The sequence below is a fragment of the Eumetopias jubatus genome, unplaced genomic scaffold (genome assembly GCF_037043125.1).
Source record: "Eumetopias jubatus isolate StellerSeaLion01/CBP00866 unplaced genomic scaffold, mEumJub1_p1.0 scaffold_26, whole genome shotgun sequence".
Classification (NCBI taxonomy): domain Eukaryota; kingdom Metazoa; phylum Chordata; class Mammalia; order Carnivora; family Otariidae; genus Eumetopias; species Eumetopias jubatus.
This window is the reverse complement of record NW_028274832.1, coordinates 1-26,618: the sequence shown is the minus strand read 5'-3', so window position 1 is coordinate 26,618 and position 26,618 is coordinate 1.

The window sequence follows — 26,618 nt, the reverse complement described above, 5'->3', positions numbered from 1 at the left end:
AAGAGTCTGTGTAGAACTGGTATTGCTTCGTCCTTAAATATTTGATAGAATTGACAGTGAAGTCTTCTTGGCCTACAGTTTTATTTGTGAGAACATTTGTAACATTTTTACAATGTCTGAGAGACTTTAGTAGTTTTTGCCTTCCAAATTTTTCCATTTCTCTAAGGTGTTGTATTGGCATAAAGGTTTTCACAATGTGCACTAATTATCCTTTTAATACCTGTAGAATCCACATGTATCATATGACCTCACTGATATGAGGAATTCTTAATCTCAGGAAACAAACTGAGGGTTGCTGGAGTAGTGGGGGGGTGGGAGGGATGGGGTGGCTGGGTGATAGACATTGGGGAGGGTATGTGCTATGGTGAGCACTGTGAATTGTATAAGACTGTTGAATCACAGACCTGTACCCCTGAAACAAATAATACCTTTTATGTTTTAAAAAAAAGAAGATAGTAGGAAGGGAGAAATGAAGGGGGGAAATAGGTGGGGGAGACGAACCATGAGAGACTATGGACTCTGAGAAAGAAACTGAGGGTTCTAGAGGGGAGAGGGGTGGGGGGATGGGTTAGCCTGGTGATGGGTATTAAAGAGGGCATGTACTGAATGGAGCACTGGGTGTTAAACGCACACAATGAATCATGGAACACTACATCAAAAACTAATGATGTAATGTATGGTGATTAACATAATAATAATAAAAAAATACCTGTAGAATCCATAGTGATGTCATCTATTTCATTCCTGATATTGGTAATTGGTGTCTTCTCTTTTTTTTGCTAATCAACCTTGCTGCAGCTTTATCAATTTTATCGATCTCACTTTCTCTGTATTTTCTGTTTTCTATTTCACTGATTTCTCCCCTTATCCTTTTTTTATTTCCAATTTTCCTTTTTTTTTAAGACTTACTTATTTATTTGAGAGAGCGAGAATGAGAAAGAGAGAGAGTACATGAGAGGGGGAGGGTTAGAGGGAGAAGCAGGCTCCTCACTGAGCAGGGAGCCCGATGCGGGACTCGATCCCGGGACTCCAGGATCATGACCTGAGCCGAAGGCAGCCACTTAACCAACTGAGCCACCCAGGCGCCCTCCAATTTTCTTAATTCGGTATTCATTTGTTCCCCTCTTCCTGTTTTCTTAAGGTGGAAATTGTGGGCACTGATTTGAGACCTTTTTTCTTTTCTAAAATAGACATTTTAGTGCTATAAATTTTCAAATGTTTTATTTTTGTTTTCATTAAGTTCAAAGAACTTCCAAACTTCCCTTCTAATTTCTTCTTTGACCTATTATTTAGTTACCAAATAATTGAGTGATTTTCTAAATATGTTTCTTTTACTGGTTTCCCATTTAATTTCATTAGAGAACCTATCTTGTATGACTTAAATTCTTCTAAAAGTACTGAGATTTATTTTATGGCACAGAATATGGTCTCTCTTGGTAAATGTGCCTACTGTGCTAAAAGAATGTATACTCTACAACTGTTGGGCAGAGTGGTCTATAAATGCAAATTAGGCCAAATTAGTTAAGAATGTTATTCAAATCTTCTGTGTTGTCTTCTTAATTTGTTCTATCAATTATTAAAAAGAAGATATTGATAAATCTGAATAGAACTGTGATTTTGACCATTAATCCTTTCATTTCTATTAAGTTTTTGCTTTATGTATTTAATAGCTACTTATTAGGTAGATACATGTTTATTATGTTTTGATGAATTTCGTCATTATGAAATGATCTTATTTATGCCTGGCAAAATCTATACCCTTTTCTAATAATAATAATATACCTACTCCAGCTTTCTTTTTATTAGAATTAGCATGGTATACCTTTTTTCTTCTATTGCTCTAAACCTATTTGTGTCTGTATATTTAAAATGGGTTTACTGTAGGCAGCATATACTTGAGTCCTTCCTTTTTATTCAGTCTGATAATCTCTGCCTTTTTTTTTAAGTTTATTTATTTGTTTATTTTTAAGTAATGTCTACACCCAACGTGGGGCTCGAACTCACAACCCCAAGATCAAGAGTTACATGCTCTTCCGACTGACCCAACCAGGTGTCCCCAATCTCTGTCTTTTAATTGGAATGTTTAGACCACTAATGTTTACTGATATGGTCAGGTTTAAGTCTATTGATTTGCTCTTTGTTTTCTATTTGTCCCATTTATCTTCCCTTTTTCTTCTTTTTCTGTGCTCCTTTGGATTAATTTTTATGATTCCATTTTATTTCTTACAGTTGCTTATTGACTGTATCTCCTTGTTGAGCTATTTTACGGTTATCTGCAGGTTTATCACATACACCCTAACTCATCACAATCTGCTTTCAAGTGATATAATACTTCATGTACAGCATAATAACCTTCCAATAGTATATTTCCATTTCTTTCCTTCTGCCTCCGTGCTATTGTTGTCATGAATTTTGCCTGTATATACTATAAAATCACAATACATTGTTACTACTTTTTAAGCAGCCAATTATTTTTATTTTTTTTAAAGATTTTATTTATTCGAGAGAAAGAATGAGAGAGAGAGAGCATGAAAGGGAAGAGGGTCAGAGGGAGAGGGAGACTCGGGAGCCCGATGTGGGACTCGATCCCGGGACTCCAGGATCATGACATGAGCCGAAGGCAGTCGCTCAACCAACTGAGCCACCCAGGCGCCCCTCTTTTTATTTTTTTAAAGATTTTATTTATTTATTTGAGAGAGCACAACCGGGGGGGAGGGAGAGGCAGGCTCCCCACTAAGCAGGGAGCCCGATGCAGGGGCTCAATCCCAGGACCCTGGCATCGTGACCTGAGCCGAAGTCAGACGCTAACCAACTGAACCACCCAGGTGCCCCCAATTATCTTTTTAAAAGACATATAATAAAAACTTTTATATTTTGCCACAAAATTCAGCCAATAACCTGAATGAGCCTGGAAGCAAATTCTTACCAAGAGCCTTCAATAAGGAATGCAACCTCATGAAAACGTTGTCTACCAATTCTGAATCTGTGTCAATTGTAAGTCAGTTTTGACTTATTTTTCTCTTTGTTATGAGTTTTCCTTTCCTGCTTTGTACTCAGTTGTAGACTCAAGGTAGGCAGAGTGAACCTCCAAAGATGTCCGTATCTTAATCCCTGGAATCTGTGAATATGTTACATTACATGGTATATTAGTTTTCTAGGGCTGCTCTAACAAAGTACCACAAACTGGATGGCTTCCAACAACAGAAATTTGTTCTTTCACAGTTCTGGAGGCTGTAAGTCCAAAATCAAGGTATCAGTAGGGCCATATCCCTTCGGAAGGCTCTAGACAAGAATCCTTCCTTATCTCTGGTAGAGACAAGGTAGCTGCATTCCTAGTTCTTATAGAAGTATCTCTCCAAATCTACCTGTCTTCACATGGCCTTTTTCAGGTGTGTCTGTGTCTCTGTTTTATCTTCTTATAAGGATACTAGTAATTAAATTAGGGCCCACCCTAACCCAGTGTGACCTTATCTTAACTAATTACAACTTCAAAGACATTATTTCCAAATAAGGCCACATTCTGAGGTTCTAGGTGGACCTGGTGGGGGAAAGAAGGGTGGGCAGGAAAGAGGACCATTATTCAATCCAGTATACATGCCAAAAAGACTGCAGATATAATTATTAAGGCTATAGACCTTAATATAGGGAGACAGATCATCTTAGATTAGCCAGGTGGGTGAAACCTACCCAATGAACGTTTAAAAGCAGAGAACTTTCTCCAGCTGAAGTCAGAGAGAAGCAGTAGAAGGGTAAATCAGGGAGGAACTCAAGCCACTTTTTCTGGAGGGGGTCACATGAAAAACATAAGAGGTGGGCAGCCTCTAGGGCAAAGACCAGCACCTGGCAAGGAAATGGAGGACTTCAGTCTTACAACCACAAAGAACCAAATTCAGCCAATAACCTGAATGAGCCCGGAAGCAAATTCTTCCCCAGAGCCTCCAATAAGGAATGCAACCTCACGAAAACCTTCATTTCAGCTTCCCCCCACAAAAGAACATCCATTTCATAAGATCTTACAAAGAGAAATGTTTAAACTGAGATTATGATAGTCCCTTAATTCTATTCATCTGTAAAACAAGATGTTTCTCTGTGCAACTCTCACCTGTCTAGTACTCTGCCCAGAACCTCCAGCCACCTGCCCCCCAACTATAGCCTGCACCCCCATTCTCTCGGCAGCACCCTCCAGCAGTTGAATGTATTTATTTATATGCTGAATTGTTATTCTTCAGTGCCTAGGTTTTCTCGAAAACTTAGTTGTTTTAGGTGACAGGGTATATACAGTCTCTCTTACTTCATCTTGGCCAGACTATATGTACCTTTTAAACTTGAATGCTGATTTTAATTTTTCTTACTTCATACCTGAGCCTTAGTTTTTGATAAAACAATAAACACAGGGAATGTTCTGGGCATAAAATACCATAGCAGATCACTCATTCTTTACTCACTGTCCTCATGGATTTGTCAATCTTTAAAAAGCTGTTTTTAACGGGTAGTTACCCACTGTTTGAAGTTGACTTCCCAAATACTTACTGAGGTCCTTGACCCTTTTTTAAATTGTTTCAACACACAACTCAATAAAGCCTAAGCCTCAACTCCTATGTCTTAGACAAAATTGTTCCCTATTACCCTATTGTAAAATATCCATTCTCTTTACTCTCTTGCCCTAAATTCCTAAAATATAACTGCTCCAGTACACATTCTATAGTGGGCCTCTAGGATAGTTCACAAAACCATCATGCTTATTCTTTTTTCTTCCTTTTCTATACCCTGCCCATTATATTCTTTGATACATTTAGAAAGTGCACTCTAATCAAATAGGATAGTATCTTAGGGGCGCCTGGGTGGCTCAGTCAGTAAGCATCTGCCTTCAGCTCAGGTCATGATCCCAGGGTCCTGGGATCGAGTCCCGCATCGCATCGGGCTCTCTGCTCAGCAGGGAGTCTGCTTCTCCCTCTGCCTGCCACTCCCCCTGCTTGTCTCTCTCTCTCTCTCTCTCTCTCTCTCGCTGTCATTAAATAAATAAAATCTTTTTTAAAAAAACATAGTGTCCAAAAACATATTAAACATAATGAAATCATTGCAAAGCCTCACTTTGTTAAGCTCCTATTATACTATTCAATACCTGCTACTTTCAATTTACACTCTGAAAGGAAAAAAAAAATCACTTAGGAAAAAAAGTACCAGTTTTATATCTTCTCAAAGAATTGTGTTAAATTAAAAGGACCTCTCTTCCTGTTTCTACTGGTCTAAATAAAGATCTCTTTAGCAAAATACTTAAGCAGGGTAGACATACATTTGTAAGATTCTGAAATTAAGATTTATTCAAAATAAGCAAAAGTGTACTTTTAATGCACCAAGAATAACAAGTAAACACAGAATTTTGGAGCAGAAAAGAACTTTGAGATCCCTTGTTTAATTCACTCAGAAACCAAATTCTTTTTTAAAAATTTTTAAAAGTGGTTAAATAAATGCCACACAAATTCCAAAACTTACAAATAATGGACAAAGGATTAGATCCAAGATCTCTTGCTCTTTCTACACTACTGTATGGATCTCACACTTACCATTCTGGATGAAAAAAGCACAATATTTTGAATTTTGTTAATATTATCTGCTGAAAAAAGCAATCAGTTTAATAAGATTTTACTAAAGGAAATGTTTAAACTGAGAATATGACAGCTTATTAATTCTATCCATCGGTGTAAAACAAAATTAGTGGAGCTTCTGATCAGTTTGAAAGACACTGAAACAGAATTCAGCACTAGTTTGAAAGACACTGAAACAGAATTCAGCACTTCTACATGTAGCACTTCTACATTATATGTGAGCACATGTACACCCAAGCCTCTGAAAACATCAAACACAGAAAGGTTTTAACAAATCCAACTCTGATAAAACACTGACTGTACTATATGTACTCTGTGTGCTATAATGTCCTCTAACAAAACAAGGCATTCACACTATTCATGATTTAAAAGGCCTAAAAGTCCTGAGGCCAGATGTCTGAGTAAGTGGCACTTTATGTCTGACTAGCCTAAGATTGCATCTATCAGCTATACATGAGCTGGAAGAGGAACTTCAACTCTGTGTCCTCATAAAATAGGCTACAACTTAACTCATAGGGCTCTCATAAAGAAGAGAAATAACATACCAAATACTAAACAAATGTCAGTGCCTCCCGCCAGCCATCTCAAAATAATGTAAATGTTCCAAACAACTGAAAAATTCTAATGCACACCAGCTTTGACCTGATAAAGACAAGACAGTGATTTACAGCTAAAATCAGCTCTCAACCTTTCCCTAAAGAATTATTCTCATTAGGGGCTTCCTGGGTGGCTCAGTCAGTTAAGCATCTGCCTTCAGCTCTGGTCATGATCCTGGGGTCCTGGGATGGAGCCCCGAGTCTCTTCGAGTCTCTTCGGGCTCCCTGCTCAGCAGGGAGTCTGCTTCTCCCTCTCTCTCTGCCAATCCCCCAGCTCATGGTCTCTCACACTTGCTCTCTCAAATAAAATCTTTTAAAAATTTTTTTAAAAAGCATGATTCTCATTAATTATACCCCAAAAAGCTTACAAAACAAAAACCTGTATACACACATTAAAAATATATAAAAACAGGGGTGCCTGGGTGGCTCAGTCATTAAGTGTCTGCCTTCGGCTCAGGTCATGATCCCAAGGTCCTGGGATGTAGCCCCGCATCGGGCTCCCTGCTCAGCGGGGAGTCTGCTTCCCCTCTCACACTCCCCCTGCTTGTCTTCCCTCTCTCGCTGTCTCTCTCTTCATCACATATATAAATAAAATCTTTAAATATATATATATATAAACATATATATATAAACAACGACCAAAAACAGAAACAGAAAATAAGCTGCAAAGAAATACACCAAATTACTAACAATGTGAATGTACTAAAATTATGGATGATTTGCTTCCTACTTTTCTACATATTATTAGTTTTCTATAAGGAGCAAATAAAGACCCTTAAAAAAAATGAAATATATTTAAACCTTGTTGTGAAACTCACAATTCTCCAAATCCCTGTTAGGTAATCTCCCAACAAAATGCTGGGCTTCCCGTCAGCCATGCCATTCACTCTATTTACCAGCCTCACTGACAACACAGTTCAAATCCAAGCTTCAGCCAAGTCACAGATTACCACTTAGGAGGGAGCTCAAAGCTTGCTCTCAAATAGTTGCCACCATGAATATAAACCCCTGAATGCTTAAAATCCACTATACTTTTATAATAAGGGGTAAAACTTTATTAGTTTTTGTAATTTGAAACAACATTCGTAGCACAGAAAGGAACTTTTTTATTGTTACTGAACTATAAATACACGTACTCCCAGAATTCATCCTTCTGATCATATATGTCTCCTTTCATGCAGGGAAAACTACAAATTGTTCTCTGAAAATCAAAAGTTAAGAAATAAAACGCTGGGGGCGCCTGGGTGGCTCAGTCGTTGAGCATCTGCCTTCGGTTCAGGTCATGATCCCAGGGTCCTGGGATCAAGCCCCGCATAGGGCTCCCTGCTCTGCGGGAAGCCTGCTTCTCCCTCTCCCAATCCCCCTGCTTGTGTTCCCTCTCTCGCTGTGTCTCTCTCTGTCAAATAAATAAATAAAATCTTGACAAAAAGAAAAAAGAAATAAAACTCTGCTTTGGGCAAAAGCTCACAAATCAGAAAAAGTATCTGCTCTGACTAACCTACACACTTAAAATGAAGATAATTAAGAAAAGCTAAATAAAGAAATCTGTATCAACAGATATCAACAAGCAGCAATGTCTGCAGAACAAGTGGAGAAAATGATGAGTATGATCACAAAGATTCTGAATACCAACTCATTTAGTTTGACAGGAAATTAGATGCCTACATTTTTACATACTGAACTTTATATATAAGTAATATATGTGTGTACATATGTATATGCGATATATGTGTGCATATATAATACATAAGTGTGTGTGTATATATATACATATATCATTTAAATTTTTTTTTATTTTCCCCCAATTGCCCCTTTTCCAGGAGACTCAACATTACTACTAATGGTTTTGACAACCACAATTGTAGAAAGGGATATGTGATACAGAACCTCCACTGTATTTATTTTTGCAAGAAATATTCACTTAACACAAAGAATTTGAGAGCTGAGGTCTTAACAGAATAATCATCTACACAAACAACCAGTTTTTATTCAAAGTCTAAATAATTAAATGCAAAGAATTAAGTTTATTTACCAGAGTAAGTAAATGTGAAAGTTTCAGGCTTAGCTTATGCTAATTTAATTATTAAATCTATAACATATAAGTTAAAGTTATTATGAGAAAAACATCTAATATAGAGAAATATATCTAACATACATTCCTAAGTAGTAATTATATTCTTGACAATTAAGACTTAATTAGTTTCCAACAGTTTACAAACATACATCAGACATATATACATAAATATCGCTTAAGAATTATTCTGTAATTTTGATGAAACTTTCCTAATTTTAAATTAGGACTAATATTTATAATATAACTTATTTATATGACTACATATTAATTTATAAAATAAAAATAATCAAATTTCTCTACTTCAAAAGGCTAAAATTACTTCATATAGCTAAAATCCCTCAATATAACCCAAAAAATTCAAAAACCTTGTAGTTTGTCTAAATCAGTATCAGTGACAACCTTTCTGAAAGATGTCCTATGCCTATCTCCCAAAGATGTATCTGAACTTAAACAAAGGTTATTTACTAATCCTGGAATACTTCATTTCAAACCAAACCAAACTGAATTGCCAGATCACCATAGGATGCATTAACTTCTAGCTCCATCTGCTGGAGTCACAAAATATTCCAAAATCTGACATAAAATACTATGAAACAAATGATCTACAATTTTATCATATAGACCAAACACTTCATGAATTTAAAACAGAAAATTAATCAGAGTTCAGCCATATTCAATAATTTCTAAAATGACAAATCTAAGTTAAAATCAGTATTGCAGTGGAATTGAGGATCTAACGCTATTGTCAAAAAGTGAGTTATATAATAAAAAAATTCTACCAAGAAAGCAGAAGCCTTAGAGAAAGACAAGTTTGCTTTTGAACAGTAAGTATTGTGTGAACCTCAGAATCAGAACAGCTTCCGTCTATTAGAAGAAAAACAAAAATTAAAAAACAACTTTAGCAATGAGTTGTGAAACTTTTTACCTTAATATAACTTTTTTCTTGTAACAAAAAAGCAATACATGTCCATTGCAGAAATATTATACAATACAAGCACCAAAAAAATGTTTATATCCTGTAATTAATCCTACCACCCAGGGAAAAACATGTTTTTCAACATCTTTCTCTATCAACAAATACTCTTCTACATCATCATCTATAATGGCCAAGAAAGCACTCCACTGTTAGGATTTACCAAAATTCAATTAAGCAAATTTCTTACTTTGACACTTAGATTGTTTCATTTTTAAAATTTTTATAAACAATACCTCCATTAATATCCCGTAACTACGGTGATGCATACTATGACAAATGACTATTAAGACCAATTAATTAGAAACTACTAGTAACATTTAACTAATAACGGTATATTAAACTTTATGAAGGACTGACTTTGATTTAATATCTATACATAAGTAGATGTAATACTTATTTTTAAGTTTAATTGCTTATAATCTAGAAGTCTTTTTTTAATCTTCTGTGGGACTTGAAAATGGCTAAATTAAAGATGGATTTTGCATAGTTCCTTCATGATATCCACAATAGCATATTGTCTATTCCTGTTGAAAAATCAAAATAAAACACCCATACCTTGAAAAGACTAGTCAGGTTCATGGTGGTTATCTTTTAACAGACCTAAATGTCAACTAGGCAATCATGTTATAAACGTGTGTCTCTGTCTCTTTCATAAATAAGTATGAACGGCTTAGCAAAAATTGGCCCCCAGTGGGGGATACCTCAAAAAACTGAAGAATTATTTCCTGACTTTATTTAAGGCTACAACTTAACTCCATCATTCTCCTACCTTCCAAAGATTTATTCCTGTTTATTTTTTAACTTTAATCTCACATTACATAAAATTACCATTTAAATAAGGAAGTAATTCAATGCATTTAGTGCATTCACAAATCATGCTACCACTACCACCATCTCACCCCAAACATGTCTATCACCCCGAAAGGAAAACCCATTAAGCATTTGTATCAGTTTTTCAATTTATGGAACTGAAAAGTTTCGTATTTTTCTGCTAAGTTTTTAACAAGATACAAAGAAAGTGAATACAAATAGATGCTTTCTTTTTCTGTCCATTTTTTACCCTTTTTCAATTTTAACAATAAAAGTGACAATACAAATTTTAGCTACCATTTTGTCATCTCTGCTCTCTTTGTACCATCCTATAACTATAGTTGCCGGCATGTCATACCCACACTAAGTGAATGATGGGACACACCTCACAACATCCAGCTGACAAGCAAAAAAGACCCTGGGCTAAAACTGCCAATGACCAGATTACCACTCTGCCCCATTCTAGCTCCAATATCATTTTTGTATATCACATTTTCCAAGCTATTTTAATCATTTTCCCCTTGTAGACAGAGATACATCTTGCTACACGATACAGATTTAAAACTAAGGGTAATATTTTATTTATTTATGTTATTAAATTCTGGCCCACAGAAGTGAAGTGGCATTCTGACGTAATCTGGTTAACATGTAATATCTCAAACCCAAGTGGCCCAAATCCAGACACTATATTTAATTCAAACTAAATATTTTTATACATACTAAAGCATTATCAACACATACAGTGGCCTAATCCATATGATTTACACACTAAAGGCACAAGTGATCAAAACCATCCATACTGACAATTTTACAGGATAAGCCATTACATTTGTTTTCAAATTAAGTTCCTTTTTACCAAGGTATTCCTAATGACACAATAAATAACTTTTATTCACTCAACGATGAATCTTTATTGGACAATTTCAGTGTGGAAGTACTGGAGCAGTGATCCGTGGGAGATTAAGAGAATTTCAGACATATTCTGAGACCTTAAAGAATTTGGCATAAATTCACAAAAGCTTAACACAAAAAGACAAGTAACAACTTAAGAAAATCTCGTTAAGTGTTACAAGATGGTAAATGATTGACAAATGAATATGGATGATATAACTGCAGTGGGGTAAAGGAAATCATCAGACTTTTCAGGGACTGCTTTTGGAGACCCAAAACATCACTGCAGCCCACCAGTCAGAGCAAAGGCTTATGGAGGTCAGCTGGTCAACTGAGTGTTAGCTCAGGTCTCACATGTGTCACAGAGGGTCTGCAAACCAGGTCTGTGGTCATATCCCCAGTGCCAGAATGCATAAGGAATAGATATACTTCACAGCTAACAGAACCCCTACTCTGGTCCCCTGACCTGTGTAGTAAGGGCTATTACAATGGGAAACACCAAGTGGAAGCCCCCAGAATTGCCTCTAACTAGGAAAACAGTAAACCAAAAGTCATGCCACATCCCCAAAGGAAATGCAGAGATTAATGCCACCATCAAGGGTTTGAAAGACGCAGAAGTAGTGACTCCCACATCCCCAAAACAGACAGACCTTAGGACAATGACAGTGGATTACTGTAAGCCTCACTAGGTGGTGGCTCCCACTGTAGCTGCTGTTCCAGATGTGGTTTCACTGCTTAAGTAAATTAACACATACCGTGGTACCTGGTGTATGACTCCTGATGTGACAGAGGCCTCTGTCTCCATCTCTGTCCATAAGACCCACCAGAGGAAGTTTACTTTCAGCTGCAAGGCCAGCAAAGCACCCTCACTGTCTTACCTCAGGGACACCCCAACTCCTCAGCCCTGTTACAATTTAATTTGCAGGAATTTTGATCGCCTTTCCCTTCCACCAAATGTCACAGTGGCCCATACTAATGATGACACTGTGCCGACTGGATGTAGTGAGCGAGAAGTAGCAAGTACTCTAGACTTATTGGTAAGACATTTTCATGTCAGAAGGTGGAGAATACATCCAAAAATAATTCAGGGGCCTTCTATGTCAGTGAAATTTCTAGGGGTCTAGTGGTGTGTGGACGTGGGGATCTCTGTTCTCAGGCGAAGGATGAGTTGTTGAATCTGGCTCTTCCTACAACCAAGAAAGGCACAAAGTCCATGGGCTTCTTGGGATTTTGAAGGTAATATATGCCCCCTATTCCTCCTCTGGGTGTGTTACTGCAGCTCACTTACCAAGTGACGCCCAGAGCTGCCAGTTTACAGTGGGGTCCAGAACAAGAGAAGGTTCTGCAACAAGTATAGGCCGCTGTACAAGTTGCTCTGTTATGTAGGCCATCTGATCCGCAAACCCAGCGACGCCTGAAGTGTCCACGGCAGGCAGGAATGCTGCGTGGAGCCTTTGGCAGGCGCTATAGATGGATCACAGCATAGGCCCGTAGGACTTTAGAGCAAAGCCCTACAGCACTACAGCCCCTCTGGGATATACCTGAAGGACAGCCCTGCACAGATAACCATTCTCGTTTAAGTAACACTTGTAATTTAATTTAATTAACACAGTAAATCTGGCCTGTTACTGGGCCTTAGAAGAGACTGAACACTTGACCATGAGCCACCAAGTTACCATGTGACTGGAGCTGCCCATGATGAACAGGGTGTTTGTTATCTGACCCACCGACCTGTAACATCAGACATGCAACAGCAATACTCCATCATCAAACAGAAGCGGTATACATAAGATCAGGCCCAAGCAGGCCCTGAAGGTACAAGTAAGTTACGTGAACAAGTGGCCCAAATGCCCATGGTCTCCACTCCTGCTCTACTACTTCTCTTCCCCAGCTAGCGCCTAGGGCCTCATAGGGAGTTCCCTACAATCAGCTGACAGAGGGAAGAAAAGACTCAGGCCTGGTTTACAGATGGTTCTGCACGACACCACCCAGAGTGGACAGCTGCAGCACCAGAGCCCTCTGAGACAGCAGTGAAGGGAAATCCTCCCGATGCCCCTGTTTGTTCACTTTGCTTGGGAGGAGAAATGACCAGACACGTAATTATAAATTCATGGGTTGTGTCCAGTGATCTGGCTAGAAGGTCAGGAAGAAACATGACTAGAAAACTGGTAACAAGGAAATTGAAATTTGGGGCAGAGGTAGTACAGACAGTGCTCTCTGAATGGGGAAAAAAACATGAAGATATTCATGTCCCATGTGACTGCTCATCAAAAGGGGACCCTGGCAAAGGAGGAGTTTAATAATCAAGTGGATGGGACTCCCTGTTCTGCAGATACCAGTCAGCCTCTTTCCCCGCCACCCGTCATGATCCAATGGGCTCAGAAGCAAAGTGGCCACGATGGCAGGGTAGAGATTAGGCACGGGCTCAGCAGTGTGCACGTCTACTCATCACACTCACCTGGCTATGGCTACCAACTGCATGCCTAATCACCAGCAGCAAAAACCAACACTGAGACCTCAATATGGCACCATACCCAGGGGAGATTAGCCAGCTACCTGGTGGTGGGTTCACTGAAATGGGCCACTCCCATCATGGAGAGGGCAGCAATTTGTCCTTATTGGAACAGACACTTACTCTGGGTACAGATATGCCTTGAACTTCGCGCAAAGCTGCTGCCAAAACTACTATCTGTGGACTTTCAGAATGCCTTGCCCACCATCATCACAGCAGTGCTTCTGATCTAGGAAATACTTCACAGCAGAAGAACAACAATGGGCCCATGCCCTCGGAATTCACTGGTCATGCATGTTTCCCACGATCCTGAAGCAGCTGGTTCGACAGAATGGTGGAATGTCCTTCTGAAGACTGTTACGGTGCCCGCTAGGTGGCCATACCTCGCAGGGCTGAAGAAAGGTACTCTAGGAGGTTGTATTCGCCCTGAATCTGTATTCAATATATGGTGGTACTTCTCCCATCGCCGGGGTTCACAGGTAGAATCGAGGAGTAGAATCGGAAGTGGTAGCACTCACCATTATCCGTAATGACCCACTAGCAAACTTTCTGTCTCCTGTTCCTGTAACCTTAGGAACCAGTGCTGCTAGACTAGAGTTCTAGCTCCAAAGGGAGGAACGTTTCCACCAGGAGACACAACAATGATTCCACTGAAATGGAAGTTCAGACTACTGTCCAGCACTTTGCGGTCCTCATGCCTCTCAATCAACCAGCAAGGAAGGGAGTTCTGACCCCCAGGGGGAACCTGGACGCCTCCTCCACAATAGAAGTGAGGAAGAGCGTGTCTAGAACACAGAACATGCCTCAGGGCATGTCTTAGTATTACCATAATTTGGCCCCATTAATGATTTTTTAAAAGCCAAGAAGCAAGTATGTCTAAGGTTGACAAATCTTCAACCCCAAGACAATCTAAGGGACTAATAATAAGCACTCCCTTGAATGTCATCGACAAGGTTAAAGAAAGCTATGAATTTAGAAGAGAAAGATGAATTTAAAAGATTTACGAAATTCACTACATGCAGCAAAGGATACAGACCTACCAAAGATTTAGCAGAAACAAAGCCAGGGGTCATAAAACCCTCAAGGAAAATTTCCAGGGCTTACATCCCAGGCCTCCTGAAACCTATTCCTAAGGGTACATTTAGAAGCAGTGACATCATTTAGAAGGTTCTTCCTCTAGTTCCCCAACTTTCAGATGATGTGGTTTATTGGAGTTCAAAATTATTGTCTATCACATATTCATTCAATAGGTTTATTAGGCAATCACTATGTGGGAATTATTGTTCTAAGCCCTAATTTATAAACAAAATATTTGAGCTTACAGACCTTACATTATAATGAGAAAGACTACCAATAAAACAAATACATTTACTTCCAGAGTTAAGGCCTCCAAATATATGGCATGTCATGTGTTAGTAGCTCTTACTTACAGTCCATAAACAGAATAAAAGAAATAGCCTTGATTTAGAGTATGTGAAGGTCACTAAGTATAGCATGCAATTTCTACTCAGTAAAACTGGAAACAAAGGCCAGTTCACCTGTCATACTGGTTAGCCCAGCTTGAGACCACCTGCACTGCTGGTAAGAACACCTGGAGCCCAATCCTGAAAAATGTATGTGCTATAGTACCTATAGCTTTACAGAAAGCTAGGGCCAAGGGGAACCATGCCAAACAGTCTTCCTCAAACATTTTAGACAATACATATAAAAACCATTTTCTAAATTATATATTATCCAAGTATTTTTAATAACAAAAAACATGTCATCTAAAAAAAACTCACCAAAACATTCATAGCCATTACTTTCCAGGTTGCCTCCTGCCTTTCATAATAATAGCTGACTTTTCAGTAGAGGATTTATGTTTTGTATCAATTTCAGTTTGCTTATTCAGTTTTTTTCAATTGCTAAGCAAAAAAATGGAGTAATTTCTTTTTATTCAGTTAATAATTAGTCCTAATTTTACTGAATTCATTTGGTCTTCAGAGCACCATGACTCCATTTGTTTCTACTTTCAAGCATGACAGAAACCACAAAGGCCAGATTCAAATATATGATTAAACTAAAATGTTAAAATTTTTCATGTTAAAAAACAGTTTAAGCAGTATTAAAGGACAAATGGGAGGAAAATGTTTGCAATTAACCTCTGAGAGACAACTAATTACTTAAAAAAAAACTGCAAGTGTAAAAAGGAATGAAATCTTGCCATTTGCAACAACATGGATAGAGTGAGAGTATAATGCAGGAGAAATAAGTCAGTCAGAGAAAGACAAATACCCTATGATTTCACTCATATGGGGAATTTAAGAAACAAAACAAATGAGCAAACGGACAAAAGAGGGGGGGGGGGCAAGCCAGGAAACAGACTCTTCACTATAGAGAACAAACCGATGGTTACCAGAGGGGAGGGAGTCGTTGGGGGATGAATGAAATAGGTGATAGCGATTAAGGAGAGCACTTGGGATGAGCACGGGGCAGTGTATGGAGTGCTGAAGGACTGCACTTACACCTGAAGCTAATATTACACTGTATGTTAACTAACAGGAATTAAAATTTTAATTAAAAAAAAAAGGAGGGGAAAACACTGTAAAAATGGGCAAAGGAAACATAGGTAGGCAATTTACTAAAAAATAACTATGAATGACCTCTGAGTATGTTTTGTAAATGTCTATCCTTACTAGTAATTAAAGAAATGTACATTTAAGAGGGGAAATGTTTCATATTTCTGACCTGGAACTTTTTTTTTTTTCAAGATTTATTGCAGGGGGTGGGGGGTGGGCAGAGAGAGAGAATTCAAGTAGACTGCACTGAGCATGGAACCTGATGCAGGACTCAATCTCATGACCCTGAGCAGAAACCATGAGTTGGACACTTAACCAACTGTGACACCCAAGCACTCCTTGAATTGGCAGGTTTTAAGTACCACCCACAGTTGATGAAGATACATTCTGGGAAGAGGAGCCCCTCAGTGAAAGTGAAACCACTAGTGGAATTCACACAGCTTTTCGGGATCAGCAAACATCTTCTCAAAACTTTTAAAGTGTGCTTACCTAGAAAGTGAATTGCAGAAATTTATCCTAAGGACAAATATTTGTAAAGATGTACACTGGAGCTCTTTTAGTTAAAAAAAATTGGGAACAATCCATGCTTATAACAGCTCCAGGCACTACTATAAATTGCACAGAAAAGTAGTTAATGGCATGGAAACCTCCCACTTACATGTTGATTTAGGAAAACATAAATCATCAGTGAGTCCATGAAGGTTGCCATCTGGTTATGTATTCACAGGAAGACACCTTACTGAAGATTACAGACCACAGTATTCACAATAGCTCTGTGGGTTGTAGGATTGTGGGTAACATTAATTTTCTTCACCATATATTGTTTTCCAAATATTCTCCAGCAAACGAAGCATTTTTTTTAAACACAAAGGAGTGAGAGAAATGGTAGTTGTCTGTATAAATTCCAGACGAATTAGACAGTTATGGACAAAAAAAGTCACCTTTAGAAAATGAGGGGGAAAAAGAGAGTATTTGTCACACATCAGGAAGGGAAAGGATCTTCTAAACACAAAACAATTAGAGAAACCAAAGGAAGAAAAAAGACTGGACCCTGGACAATATACAAATGTTAAAAATTCTGTCAATAAAAAGCAAGTAAAGTTAAAAAGAAAAATAACTAGAACATATTTACAAAAATCTAATAAAAAGCTGATGTGCTTTCCATATAAAGATATCACAATTCAAAACGAATAAAAGGGGGAAGGACAATGAAACATATAAAAAAGATCTATGTATTAGATCTTGTAATATATTTTATAAATTAAAATTAAAATGTCATACACCTCACTAAAAATTTCCAGGAAATGGCAGAGTCAAGATTGGAATGCAGGTCTAATTGGCCTCCAAGCAATATACCATGTTGCCCACAGTAAGTAAGTCACTTTTTTAACCACATTAATTTTAAAGTTTGTACTTGACAAAAGAGTTTTTCCCCCTTCAATTATACATTCTTAAATAACAAAAGTAACAGAAAATAAATTAAGTAGAAAACTATGGCTAGTATTCTTAGGTCTTAAATGGAGGCTGAGTTCTTTTTTTTTTTTTTTAAAGATTTTATTTACTTATTTATTTGTGAGAGAGAGAATGAGAGATAGACAGCACGAGAGGGAAGAGGGTCGGAGGGAGAAGCAGACTCCCTGCTGAGGAGGGAGCCCGATGTGGGACTCGATCCTGGGACTCCAGGATCCTGACCTGAGCCGAAGGCAGTCGCTTAACCAACTGAGCCACCCAGGCGCCCGGAGGCTGAGTTCTTTTGACATATCCAGATAAACCGAAATTCTCTTGCTAAATATTTAAATGAGAACTTACCAAATCATTAAGTATAAAGACTGCTTCTTGATTAAGTAAAACAGAAAAGCCTTTCACAACTAAGAATAGGAATAGTAAGTAAAAATCTGGTTTTCTGATTTTATGAAGGACTCATGGTTTATTGGAGGAAGATGCAAATTATGAAGGAAATTAAGAAAAGGCAAATCTAAAAATACAGTGCAGTAAAAAATGAAAACATTCATTGTGATATTAAGCAATATATACTAACCATGAATCAGGGAGCCATTTAGCCATTGGATATAGTAGTTCTGAGGAAAAGAAAGCAGGATTTCATTGCTGATTATTGAAAAGGGTAAAAGCAAAACAGCCCCAGCTGAAACTGCCAGAGTGAACGTGCTCAAAAACAACCTGGAAGAGAAGAGATCATTGTCACCAGCAATTGAAAAAAGCAAGGAATACGGTAGGAATTTAAAAAGGATAAAAACTCTTAAATCTTTTAATCCAAAAAGTTACATAAGATTTTCATTAAATATGTGTAGTTGGGAGACAAATGATATATATATGATACTAGAAGTTCAATTAGGTATACTCTAAAACTACTCACTCTGTGAAAAGGGTCATTAACTTGTTGAACGAGCAGGCCCTAGAAGAATCACATACAGAAGACAGAGTACTTTGCACATTTTACAAAGAATAAGCCATAGTCTCTTTCCTCTTTTAAGTTTAAATATTTATTTCACAATTGCATTTAATTAACTACATTGGCAAATACATCCTAACAGCAATGCAAAAGCTGATTTCAGATGAAAAAAAACAAAAACTTGTGAAAACAGTATGAAAAACAAATCAATTCAAAATGGTTATTTCAAGAGAAAAAAACTTAACAAAGCCATTGGTCAGCTACCTCTTAAAATGGGTAAAGGCAAAATAAATTATACTAAGAAACCGTAGAGAACTATTAAACAATATTCTACTATTAAACAGTATTTAAAACACTATTTGTCATTTTTAAAAATAAGATATTGCTCATAAATACTGATACAGAGAAATGTCTAAGATAAATTAAGTTAAAAAAACTGAAAAGGCACGGACAATAAATAGAAAACATGCTCCCCCCCCAAAAAAATGCATTTATACACACAGGAAAATAGAGGTGCACACACACACACACACACACACACACACACACACACAAAAACCTAGCACAATATATAACAATCCCACAGGAGAGTGGAATTCTAAAGGACTTTCACTTTCTCAGTTATATATATGTCTGAAATGTTTAAAATTTTTTATCTAATTTTTAAAAGATTTTTTTAAGACTTAAAAGGCAAAGGAAAAGAAAACCTCACCAACATTAGAGATGGAATCTTAATTTAATATCCATCCCATTAAAGTCAATATAGGAAGAACGTGAAAATAAATGTAACACATAAGAAAAAAAAACACGTAATAAACGCTTGAAATACACATCCACTAGAGTAACTTTGAGACCAATGCCATCTTGTGGCAACCAACAGAAGTGTTTTCCTACTTAAAAGCCAAAACAACCACGAAACCTCTGTTCACTAAATCATCGATAATGTTTAAATGTAGACCATATCATACATACCAAAACTACAGCTCAAATCAGACACAGAAGAAGGCTTAGAAGCTGTTTTGCTGAGTGGGCATGTTTCCTGGGAAACGCACTAGGAAAAATGTCCAGCCAGGTCCACTGCCAACTCTGGCAACTACCAGCCAGTGGCCTGAAGCGTGCTTCTCTGGTTTTGTCCTTGCAAGTCAAGGGAGGAAGTTATCCCAATCGCTCCCATTGCTTCCTTCCAATGCCAAAAATAGGATCAAACCCACAAGTTCACCATTCCAGGTCCTGAACAGCTATTCCAGTATGTGTGCCAGGCTCCTCTTGCCACGACAGACTCCCACATACAGTGTGATGTACCCACCTGCTCACACACCAAACCTCAATGCGTCTCACGGTTCTGTGCTCTGGGGCACAGTCAGCTCTGCCCCTAGGGTCGCTTTATGTCATCTGCCCTGCGAAGCAGCCTCAGCACCACTCTCCACACTCCTCTCAACAGTCAATGCTTCTCCTCTCCGCTCACAGGACACTGACCACATAACCAGCAAGACCAACCAGAGTTTCCAAATCAAAAACCGGGACCAGTAATCTGACAAAAAACTAAGCTTATGAGGGCGAATAGGTAAAGTATTTGAAATCATAAACGATCCAGAAAAGCCTAACTATAAACAAACACTTGCAGAATCTACTGCATCTCAGGTACTGTGCCTGGGCTCTGGATACAGAGCGCCGCCGCCACCCTCTCACCCTGCCTGTGAGCACCTAGCATGAAAGCTACTCAGAAAAGGCCGATGCAGGTCAGGTCAATGCTGGCAAGGGGTCCCCAAGGGAAGGCCAGATCGAAAAAGAGCAGTAGTGGTCATAGCTTGCAGACCTCCTGAAGTGCCCTTCAGATTAAAGTGCCGTTTCTCAAAAGTCACCTTCCGAAGCGGAGCAGATTCTGAGGACAGCACCCACAGGACTTCCTGGGGTCGGGGCAGCCAGGGCTCAAGGCTGACGCTGAGCCTTCAGCCTGAGAACGGGAAGGGTAGAGCTGGTATCGCCCGTGACGGAGAAGGCCACAGCTGGAGCGGGCCGGCGGGGAAACACGGGACTCAGCTTTGGCCCGGCCTCGTCTGTCATGTCCACAAGGCAGGAGCACCACGGAGGCCACGCTTCACATCTCTCCGCAGGCTACCAGGTGGCCTAGAACTTCTGTCTGCCCCATTGCTGGCTACGTTCTGACTGACCACTGGGCAGGACGGTGTCTGCCAGGGCTCTCTGACTCTAACATCACTCTTCCACTTTTAATTAGTAAGTATTTTGTGGGAAGCTAAGTTTGAAACTAGGAAAAATACCCTGTTCCTTACCAAAAAGTTTATTCATTTACTGATGCCTATCAGGATGGACTCAAGATTGTTCTATTTTATTCTGTGCAAGATCCATTACAATCGTTCTCCGGACACTCAGATTGTCCCTGATTGATGTGAAAGCCCTTCAAGGCTCTTGGGTCTTTTAGACATGCACCCCATCATTCTTGGAGCACTTCCTTGCATTCTGGCAGTACCATACGTACAAAATGAGCCTGGAACTTCCCCTCTCCTACCCCTGCAGTCAGCTTCTTCCCCAAGGAGCCCTGGTTCCTATCAGTGGAAAGTTGTATTTAGAAGCACAGATCTAGGGCTAAGTATATTCACTGCTCCTGGGGTGTCATGCTCCCAATGGACAGGCAAGGAATGCAAGTATGCACTACGCCTACATGTACATATACACACTAACATGCACCCACCTTCACATCTAGATCTGGTGCAACAACTCTGTATTGAAAACCGTGAGTCCACACTGATAGTTCACTTGCAAGTCCAACTGCAATGCAACAACCCTGTTCATTTTCATTTTTCTCCCTTTCCCTTAACTACAGAATGGTTCCCCTCACCTTTAATGGACCAACCCCCTGGAAATGATCTGACACCCCGCCCCCTGCGGAGGCGCCCTCCTGCTCAGGTGACGCCGCATTCTGGACCATCCCACCTCCCTCCCCACGGACCTCTGATGCCTAGGCCAGGCCATCCCTCTGGGGACACCCTCCTCAGCCTGCTTGGGCTCTGTCATCCTGCCTGGATGCCCTCCTCAACCTCTGACTCCCTGTAACAGAGCACCCCTGAACACACGCGAGTGCCCCTCGTCACCGCTCAAGCTGACACTCCACCAAGGATTTCCCTCTGCAGGGAAAATTCCCTCCCTGCTCCTGGACCCTGAGAGCCCACACCAGGTCACCCCCGGGCTCTGATACCTCATGCCAGGCCTACTTCCTGCAATGGAGACTCTCCTCTCACCTGCAAGGGCTCCCAAAAGTTTCACCAGTTAGGCATTCCATTTTTATATCAATAACTTAAATCCAAATCAAATCAACTAACTAGCCAACAGTAGCTCTCATAAAATGTAGTTTTTGGTTGCAAAGTTAATTTGGGGGCACAAGTAGATACAAACAGAGAACAGAACAAAGGAGCAAAGGAGAAAGCAAACGTGGGTCTAACGGGAGGTGAGAACGGACAAGGGACAGGCTTTCCATTTTGACATGGGTGCTGAACCAGCTACAGAGATCCCTGTTTCAAGTGGCCAGGTAGTGCTGCCAATCATTACACTTAAAAACTTGTCTGAGGGCGCCTGGGTGGCTCAGTGTGTTGGGCAGCTGCCTTCGGCTCAGGTCATGATCCTGGAGTCCTGGGATCGAGTCCCGCATCGGGCTCCCTGCTTGGCGGGGAGTCTGCTTCTCCCTCTGACCCTCTTCCCTCTCGTGCTATCTCTCATTCTCTCTCTCTCTCTCAAATGGATAAATAAAATCTTAAAAAAAAAAAACTTATCGGAGCTCTTCCCCTTTTTTCTCTTTGTTCAGCAGGACTCTTCTTCCATTTCCTCCTTTTTGGTGGAGGGGGCAAGGCAAGGAAAGACGGTGGAGAGAAGGGAGGCAACCCCAAATTCCCACATACTGTGCACGAGCACCAACCCTGGATTGTTTTGCAGATGTGATTGAATCCACACAACAGCATGACAGAGTAAGTGGCAGCTCTCCTTCACACACAGAGAAAACAAATCTTTCTCAATCTCTTCTGATCTTAAGTTAATCTTGAGTTCGGAATTTGAACCCAGATCTACCTTCCTCTTCCATTCTCACTCATTCTATCACACAAGGGGGAAAACAGGCGGTGAAAGCCAAAAGGATTACTGGGCAAGGGGGGGGAACGGAGCAGCCCTGATTCTCTCAGGTGCCCTCCCCCCGCCGCCCCGCGCCCTCTCCTGTCTTTATTGTAAGTACACCCGTCGGCCTGCAGGAAAGGGATGCCAGCTCCAGGCACGTGATGCAGGAGCCACCTGCCAGGAGAACCCTCAGACCCGCCACAACAGCGATGGCAGCAGAACTGATGAAAGCAGAAGGGGAGGTCAGGGCTCCTGAGCCTCCTCACAAGGAAACGAGGCACAGCCACTGTTTCACAGAATACACTGCAAGGTAAAGTCTAAGTGATGTGTTCTGGTCTGTTGTGCAAACACCACCACTTTCTAGAGCCAGAACATTCCATCACCCCAAAATAAAACCTTGTATTCATTAAGCAGCTGCTCCCCATTTTGCCCTCCCCTCAGTCCCTGGTAACCATCAATATGACACTGATGGGTTTACCTATTCTGGATATCTCTCATAAATGGAATCCTACACTACATGGCCTTTCATGTCTGGCTTCTTTCACTTAGCATGATGTTTTCAAGGTTCCTACATGCTGTAGTATGTGTCAGTACCTTATTCCTTTTTATGGCTGAATAATATCCCCGGGGACACGAGAGTATCCGTGAATGTGTGCGTAAGTGCGGGCAGCCTTTCTCCCTTTCCCTCACCTCCTCCCCACCCCAGGCAAAAGATGAATAATCTGATACTAATCGCGAAGAAACAAATCCAAATAACTGGCCTGTCATCTTCAGAAGTATCAAGGTAAGGGAAGTCAAGAAAATCCTGAAGGGTTTCAGTCTGAAGGCAACTAAAGGGACATGACAACTACAAGCAGTGTGTGATTCTGAGTGGGATCTTTTTGCAACAAAGGACATGAACGGGACAACTGGTAAATCTGAATGGGGCAGGAGTGGTACAGCATCAGTTTCATTATCTTGATGTTTGTATGGTAGCTACAGAGGAGAATGCACTGTTTACAGGCATTATATACAAAAGTATCCTGAGGAAATGGAGAACCAGGTCAGCAACTTCTCAAACAGTTCTGGGGCAAAAAGGCTCTTTTTTGTTATATTTCTAACTTTTGTCTAAATTCAGGACTACGCCAAAAATTTTTCAAGAATCCAAAGAATCCTGGAATAATAATCTCTCCAATGTAGTTACATCTGTGTGATTTCAAATTTTAGTCAAGCAAAATATGATAGAAAGAAACTCACTGCTTCCCATCTGGTTTGATACCTCAAAAAAAAAATTAAAGGGTACATCAATCATATATCAGCATATATAAGCAGAAAAAGAGCTGTCAGGAACCTAAAGAACCATCTGAGTCCGTCTCCCTGCTCACAGCAGGTAGATGTTCGATTAACTAGCAGAGATGTCTGTTCCCTATTCCAAGCCTGTCACAGCCTTCTCAGCAGACCATTAAACAGCCAAGAGTTTTCTTTCTTATGGCCCAGCAACTTCCCCAACCATAAGCCACTTCCTGGTTAAAACCTCTGAAGGTAAAATTGTCAGCTCCTCAAACAAGCAAATTTTAACAGGAGACAATCAATCCTCATTTTTCCACGTACAGTTGATCCTTGAACAATATGGCTTAGAAATGCACAGGCCCACTTACAAGTGAATTTTTTTAATAAATATAGTACAGTAATATAAATGTATTTTCTCTCCCTTATGATTTTCTTAATAGTTTTCTTTTCTCTAGCTACTTTATTGGGAGAATACAGTATATAATACATATAACATATAAAATATGTGTTAATCAGCTGTTTATGTCATCAGTAAGACTTCCAGTCAATAGTAAGCTATTAGTAGTTAAGTTTTGGATAAGTCAAAAATTATACACAATTTCCAACTGCACAGGGCCAGCGTCCCTCACCCCCATGGTGTTCAAGAGTCAACTGGGTATCTGTTTCTATGTGTTTCTAAGGATAGGGTTAATATCGATAAAAGCATTGTAATACTTCAGGTGAATTTTTTCCACATTTATGCCCAAAGGTGTGAATTAAATTTGAAGAATTTATGACATCAAAATTTGAAACAGAACAAATGAATTTTAAAATACATACGAAATCCTGTTGACTATGGCATGTTCGTCTTCTTGTTCATCCGTAAAAATGGTTAAGGTATTAATTTTTTTATCTTCAATAAAATGTTTCATTAATTTATTAGGAAATTAAACAAAAATAGAAACTTAATTATTTTGAAAAGAACTGATTTTCAAAATGCACTGTATTTATTTCAACATGGATCCAAATTTAAATCTCATTAAATCACGTAAGATAGAATGTAGTTAGGTAAGAGTGTTGTGATTAACCAAAATCCTGATTAACAAAACTACCATATGTAAATTGAAATTTTCCAAATATTTATTGCTCAAGAAAATAAAACTTAGTAGAACCTTAGGACCACTATCAAGTTTACTGTCATACAATATAAGTAAAATTATAATTGCTAATGAATGAAATGTTTTAGTTGATAGTATCCAACAAAAATCTTTACTATAAAATTAGAAGTCAGAATCTTAAAACTCATGTAGTTTTCTATGATTTGAGTTTGTCATTATTAATGGTAATAAGGAAGATTCTCTTCGACCAGTCTAAACCATTTAGATACCACTGCCTCAATACTTCATAATTATTGTGCAAGTTATAGAGTGGAAAGTATCAAGTTCTGTATCTCTTACAAGTAGCAGATACCCTCTGCCCCAATGCTCGCTCACCTCCTCTACCTCTCCCTCATGGCTGCTCGCCTTCTCTCTGTCCTCCCACATAAATTTACCAGCTAAAGAAAGTCTGATCCAATTACAAGAATATTGAACAGCACCCCCTGGCCCCTCCTTCTCCTCAATACCTAACTGGGGTTGTCCTCAAAGGCTCTCTCTCTAAGTCTCTGTAATTATGAGTGTCCACCTGCTTCCGTGTCAATGGTTTATTTGAGCCATTCTCTTACTCCAATCTCCATTCTTAATTATGGGCTGCCCAAAATAGCTTTACAACCAAAAGGACCATAAAATAACAGTCACAATTTTTATACTGTTGTACACACCCCCAATTAACCATCCACTACTGAAGAACGTTTTAATAGCTTCATATAAATTTCAATTCTTCTCCCTACACTCTACTAAAGTCCAGGGTATTCATCACCTCTCCCTGCCATTACTTTAAAAATCATCTGATAAGGGTGCCCAGGTGGCTCAGTCAGTTGAGTATCCAGGTCTTGATTTCCACTGGGGTCATGTCTCGGGATCATGGATCAGGCCCTGCGTCAGGCTCCGGCTGACTGAAGGGGTCAGGGGAGTCTGCTTGGGGCTCTCTCTCCTCCTCTGTCTCTGCCCCCCACCCCTGCTCACTCTCTCTCAAAATAAATAAATACTTAAAAATCATCTAAATCATCTAATAAATCTCTAATTTTCCTGCTCGTCATCCCCTAATTTCCCCTAAAATGATGCATTTATATTCATTAATTCTCCCCCCACCTTCTATGTCCATAATCATTAAAACCTGATGCCAAAACAACTTTAAAAATAGCTAACATGCTGTGTTGAATCTGCAGGTCTTCAAATTTTTGAGAGATTATAGATTCTAGGAAGTATTTTAGTGTAATCATAGAGCCAAACTAAAACACTAGAGAGCAAGCATTTACTGACTGCTTTCAAAAGTCTAACAAGTTTAATATTATGACATAAAGAGTCCCTATTATATGGAATCCTTAAGTATTCATATGGTACCTACTATTAGCCCAGCATCACAGGTAGAAAATCCTGTGATTTATAGAAAATAGCTGAGATTTAACAGAAGGCAGTAAGGCAACTGTTTAGGTCCTTACAAAACCCTGGCACAAAAATCTGTGAATGAATTAGCACAAAGTTCATTTTTAAAAAAAGAATAGGGGATGGGATGCATGGGTGGCTCAGTCAGTTAAGAATGTGCCTTCAGCTCAGATCACGATCCCAGGGTCCTGGGATCAAGTCTCACATCAGGCTCCCTGCTCAGTGGGGAGCCTGCTTCTCCCTCTGCCTGCCGCTCCCCCTGCTTGGATTCACTC